A 6,000-nucleotide genomic window follows, 5' to 3' on the forward strand; every position below is an offset into this window, starting at 1 on the left:
CTGGCTAGGTGACCGCAGGTGAGTACCTGATTACAGGAAGTTACACCGGGAGGGGGGGCGTGCTTTTTTGTGGAGTATAGGTATATATTGTGTTCACTGTGTGTGTGATGTTAATCCCTGAGGACGGGCAATAGCCCGAAACATGTCGGAGGAATAAACACGTTTTATTTGCATTGAAAATCCTCGAGTGCCGCCTGATCTATCTACGCTGTATTGGGACATCACGGTTCCGTGAGGAAGGCACCAGGTGCTACAACACTTATGATTGCGGAGTGCCGGGCAACACTGGAGATATATATATATATATATATATATATATATATATATATATATAATCCTTGTAGTGCGCGGCACTGGGGTCTTAGGTAAATAAAGCAATACGTAGCCTCTTTCAAGGTTGACGTTTCAGCCACTTTATTTTGGCTTTTTTCAAAACATGCTGAAAAAAGCCAAAATAAAGGCCCTTATTCTGATCGGTGCGGCCCGATCAGAAATATGCGGTGATGTCCGTCTTGGCGAATCCCCGCCTTCCATACGGATCGCCACCTCCGTCCGTATGCGGATATGTGGCGGTCCGCATGAATGTGGACGGGGATACGCCTCCTCCATGGTGGGAGCAGCCCCTGCATTCGATGGTCGCCGAACATCGAATGCAGGGCCGAACACTCCACCAGGTCCCGCAACACAAGACCACACGGACACTTGTCCGTGTGAAATCTTGTATGGGGGTGGGCAGCTGACATCCGGCGATGTCAGATGCCCGCCCCGTACCCACGCGTCACGGCCTCATTACCATGCATACGCCCCGCGTTTGCATGGGAACGCCCATGAAACGCGTGGCGTATGCATAGGGTAATGAGGATAAGTAGCCCCTCACGCCCCTCTACACCCCCTGTGCGGCGTATAAAGAATCCATGCGGCAAAATCGCCTGCACATGCGCAGAGTGACCTCTGCACATGCGCAGACGATAAACATCGGCGGGCCGTACGCAAGCGGGAATATCCGCACCGATCAGAATAAGGGCCAAAGTGGCTGAAACATCAACCTTGAAAGAGGCTATGTATTGCTTTATTTGCCTAAGACCCCAGTGCCACGCATTACAAGGATTATACACAGTGGTGCCATTCAGACACCTCACAGCGAAGGCACGGGGCACTGACCAGCCAACAAGGAGCTGAGTGCCAGTTACCATTCGTTTCACTATATATATATATATATATATATATATATATATATATATATATATATATTCCAGTCGATAGGCCGCACTCTCACTTTATGAAAAGCAACTGTGGGGTGCCCACAAAGGAGGCATACAGTGTGTATGGACCCTTATAATATTCCAATTCTTAATGAGAGATATGGGCACTCGCCAGTATAACAAAGAGCTCCGTTTGTTATAAAATCAATGGTTATTTTATTGCTTAGATTCCATCATCATATTCTAGATACCAATGTGCGCCAACGTTTCGGTCCGTCATATATGGACCTTTCTCAAGGAGCGTTGATTGGTGGGAGGAAGAACCCATAAACCAGAGCTTCCCGGGCCCGGCTTTTATACCCAATGAATTGCTGAATGAGGGGACACGTGTTGGGATCATTTTGTCCACAGCATGATGGTCGACAGTCATTAGATCAATACCATTAGGTTGACATTGGAAAAGGCCAACATGGGTCTAGGTCAACATGGTTCTAGGTCGAAAGGTCATTAGTTCGACAGGTAGTTAGTTCGACAGATCATTAGTTCGACAATGTGCAGGTCGACAGTAAAAAGGTAGACATGGAGTTTTTCACTGTTTTTTTTTACCTGAATGTCAACACAGTCGACATGGACACAGTTTACAGTGCACCGCATCCCCTCGCATCACTCGCTACGCTCGCAATGCTTCAGGCATGTTGCCCCGCTATGTTTGGCACATTATTTTATTCTCCCACCATGCCCTAGTGGATGGTAGGGTATGAAATACCGCCTGTCGGCACATGTTGGCTCAAAAAACAGTGAAAAACCCCATGGCGACCTTTTGCCTGTCGACCTAGACACTGTCGAACTAATGACCTGTGGAACTAATGACCTTTCGACCTTTTCCCATGTCGACCTTTTCCCATGTCGACCTTTTTCCATGTTGACCTAATAGTATTGACCTAATGACTGTCGACCATCATGCTGTAGACCAAATGACCGCATCCCAGGAACACGTGGGGCACATATTATCCGCCAATAGAACTTAGTAGTCACAACATTTGATAGCGATCTAATATTACCAAGCCACAATTCTTTTAGTTTCACTTATAAACCAGTAATCACCAATATCATGAATGGTCATGAGCACAGCTTTATGTCTATTTAATTCAATTATCACTTAGACAGAGACAGGGCCGCCAATAGGGGGGTGCTGTGGGTACAGATGTCCCGGCCCCAGCCTCTGGAAGGGCCGGGCAGCTCTTTTTGCCCACCGCAACCCCCCCGACTGCCTCCATTGCACTGGGCTCAGTGCGCTGAACAAAGCCGGTCCCGGAGTACAGGCTTATTCAACCCAGGACACCAGCGGCCAATTAAAATGCTGCACCAGCTTTTGAGCTTCAGAGCTCGTGTACTCATAGCCAATCAGAGTGGCTGCCGATACTCAAGCTCTGATCGGCTCACCAGCAGTTGCTGCATTTTAGTTGGCTGCCGGCATCCTGAGTTGAAGAAGCCTGCGCTCCGGGACCTACAGGCTGCAGCTCAGCAGATGAGGAGATGGGGGAGCAGGAGCCGGGTTACGGTAAGTCAAGTGAGGAGGGGGGGCCCGGACTGGAAATGAGTCCCGGGCCCCAAAATTCCTGATGGCAGCCCTAGACAGAGAGGACCCAGGCAGGATTTTAAAGTTCATCATATGTCTGTTTTTTATCACATTTTTTTCACTACACTTAAAACCATGATTTGTCACCTATGTTTACACTGCCACATGTTTTATCACTTAGATGATGTTAACGACATATTAAGATTATTTGATGCAAAATGTCACTACTCATCTCTTTTGTTTTCACATATTGTGCAGCTATCAGGGAGTCATAGCAACCAGCCAAGCCTCTCTCTGACGGGATAGCCAGCGCGCACACCCCCAGGGTCGTGATGATGTCAGCCACTTTGGAGATCCCTGGGAGGACCGTGAGACAGGGTGACGGAGATGTGACGTCAGAGGTGAGCGCCACACACCCACGACGGCCTCGTCCATCCCCGACGAGTGTCACCATGGCGACAGGGCGGATACACACTTGGGGGACTCAGCTGAGTGAGTGCAGTGGATGAACACATCTGAGAGTGCGCGGCTGGGGGTGTGTATCCACTAGGGCATGCACATCTGATCATTCCATTATCACTCATGTATTTAAATTGTATATGTGAAACATCGGACAAGACCCACAGTTTGGTGTGTTTTCTTTACTTAAGTACCCATGAGTGCCGCCACCTCGAGCACCTGACTACATATATACAGTATATACTTCCCAAATGTGGTTCAGCGCCCTTTACTCAATTGATAGTCCATACGTCATTTCTCCAAGATAACAATTTATTAAAATCTTCAAAGTTTGATTGACCGTCTGGCCGTACAACAGAATACCAACGTGTTTCGTCCTAAGACTTCATCAGGGGATTGTATACAGTCTACAATAAACAATATTTTAAAACATAAGTATGACGTATAGATATGTGATCTAATGATTAAAAATACGTGTAGAAGAGAAAACAGAAAAAAACTGAAAAAAGGAAGAAGTGGTGGTTTGAAAGAAACGAAGAAGATGAATTCGCCCATAATGGGTTGTCCTTAATTAAAAAGAATATTCAGTGATTGAAAGGATAAACAACATACCCGAATATTACATTTCTTATTGAAACGATTGATGCGATGTCGGTGAACAATTATTACACCTATACAAAAACATATACATATTAATCTCAATTTTATGTGAATATATTTTAAATAATTTTGAGTTCTATATAAAGAAAAGAGACCCACAGATGGAACGTACATACCAAAAAGAATATATGATATGCCTCCTGTCCCTATGAGGCTAACCTATGAAAGTGAAGGTGAATTTATAGTGAAATTATTTAATGTGATATTCTAAGATGAAGTGGGAATGATTTAAGAGCATGTATCTATTATAGTGAAGTAACTATTCTAAACACTCAATAGATGATGCAATATACACAAAAACAATTTAGTTAAATAATTTAACATCGAGACAAATCTGCTACAAGTGAAGTGGAACAATTTAAAAACAACCTACCATCCAACTGGTAGAGATTAGTTTGTTCTGAAAAGAGCTCGGCCTGTTACAGTCTAAACAATAAAAATACAGTATGGTATAGTATACCCATATTTATGTTTATAATAAGCAGAATTAATATATATATATATATATATATATATATATAAACAAAATCTACCAACATGCGCTATTTGATGCAATATGTGTATAGGTCACTGTTGTCCCCTACTAGTAGGAACCGAACATAAACAAATGCCAACAGTAGTGCTCTCAGCACCCAACTGATGTAATGTCACCTCTATAAATATTCATAAGAACATACAGAATAAAAAAGAATACACTTTTAGCTTCTTGTTGTTCTCGTTTATTTTCAAAATTGTGTTCTATGCTGTGATTACCTGCATGCTGCTGCCTGTAACTCATTGCCTGTGGAATTTTCTAGTATGCTGTGACCTGCTGTTCAAAATAAAGATCAAGAACTTAATTTGAATCCCCATTCCTTTTCACAATATATATTATTATCATCATTCTATATATGTCTTGTGTCTGTGCTGCTCTGAAACACTGCCATTTGCTGGCAGTGAGAAAACCAAATCTACTAGCTGGAAGCATTTTCTTAAAGCGGGCTTAAAGTGCCATCTGTTGGCAGCAAGTGAAACTACATCTACTAGCTTCCAAAGTATTTTATACATAAACATGTTACATAACAAAAAAAATTGTCTTGATCTTTGAAAAAAGCCGCTGACAAAAGCTGGGAAACGTGTCAGTTCTATAACCTAGGCCACCAAACAAGTACCGGCCAGCACATCATGGCGTGGATTACACATCACAGACGGCCTCACTAAATACGATGACTCCGGAAAGGATTGCAGCAGTATTCTGATGAGTATCAGCAATTGCAGCAGCTATTTTATTTAAATTCACTATGTTTATCTAGACGCATATCCCACGAGTAGTAACTATATTGCAAGCATACTGTTACACTTCTGTCCCGGACCCGCCGGGACAGACAGTGTAGACGAGTGCCGGGGGAGACGTTAGCGGCGTCGCGCAGCAACGCCCCTGGCTTCCATCCCCACAGCATCGTCAGCAGGCATCGGGGCGTTGCCGGGCAACGTCCCCGAGCGTCTCCGTCGGCGTGCCGGCGCGCTGAGGTCATGCGCCCGTCAGTGCGGCGCACGTCAGCGTCAGCGGGGATTTTGAATAAAGAGCCGGCGTCTGCCCAGGACAGACGCCGGTTATAGCTTTTGCACCTCAGGGTCTCAAGTGTTCCTGGTTCCCGCTTACCCTCTGCTCCTGGTTCCTGTGCCCAGTCGTCTTGTGTCCTGTCGTTCATTCCCAGCCGTGTTCTCCGTTCTGTCTCTTGTCCTCCTGGTGTCCGTGCTGTCCGTACCCTGGTTCCCGCTGCCGTTGTCTCCTCGGAGCACAGATAAGTGGGGTTTATCCCCAGACTGCCCTTACTCGTATCTTGATTCTTATGTAACACCTCTGTGTATTGTTACACCTGTTTGGTATAGGTTTGTGTTACATCTCTACGTATTGTTACGTTTACCCAGTTTGCTACAGAGCAAGGGTGACCTCGCCTTCTTGGGGTAGTTAGTCATCCCCTTGTTCATCCTTGACATTGGTGGCAGCGTTGTCAACTCTCAAGACCTGGTGGCATCGGGGGCGGAGCCTGACTAACGGGCTCTGTCGAACGCGGCTATTATAGGCGAAGCCTAGCACTAGCACGCAGCCATCAATCC

The 6,000-nt window shown here is 45.4% G+C and overlaps 1 protein-coding gene across 1 annotated transcript in view; it reads left to right on the forward strand.

Annotated features, from left to right (window-relative positions):
• The window catches only part of NPY5R (neuropeptide Y receptor Y5), a 249,620-nt gene extending 244,598 nt beyond the window's left edge, over positions 1–5,022 (forward strand). Inside the window, exon 2 of the transcript XR_014470357.1 lies at positions 3,040–5,022. The gene's annotated coding sequence lies outside the window, so the exon portion shown is untranslated. The remainder of the gene's footprint in view (positions 1–3,039) is intronic.
• Positions 5,023–6,000: the final 978 nt, after the last annotated feature.

The sequence above is a fragment of the Crinia signifera genome, chromosome 1 (genome assembly GCF_055691185.1).
Source record: "Crinia signifera chromosome 1, ASM5569118v1, whole genome shotgun sequence".
In the NCBI taxonomy this organism is placed as follows: Eukaryota; Metazoa; Chordata; class Amphibia; order Anura; family Myobatrachidae; genus Crinia; species Crinia signifera.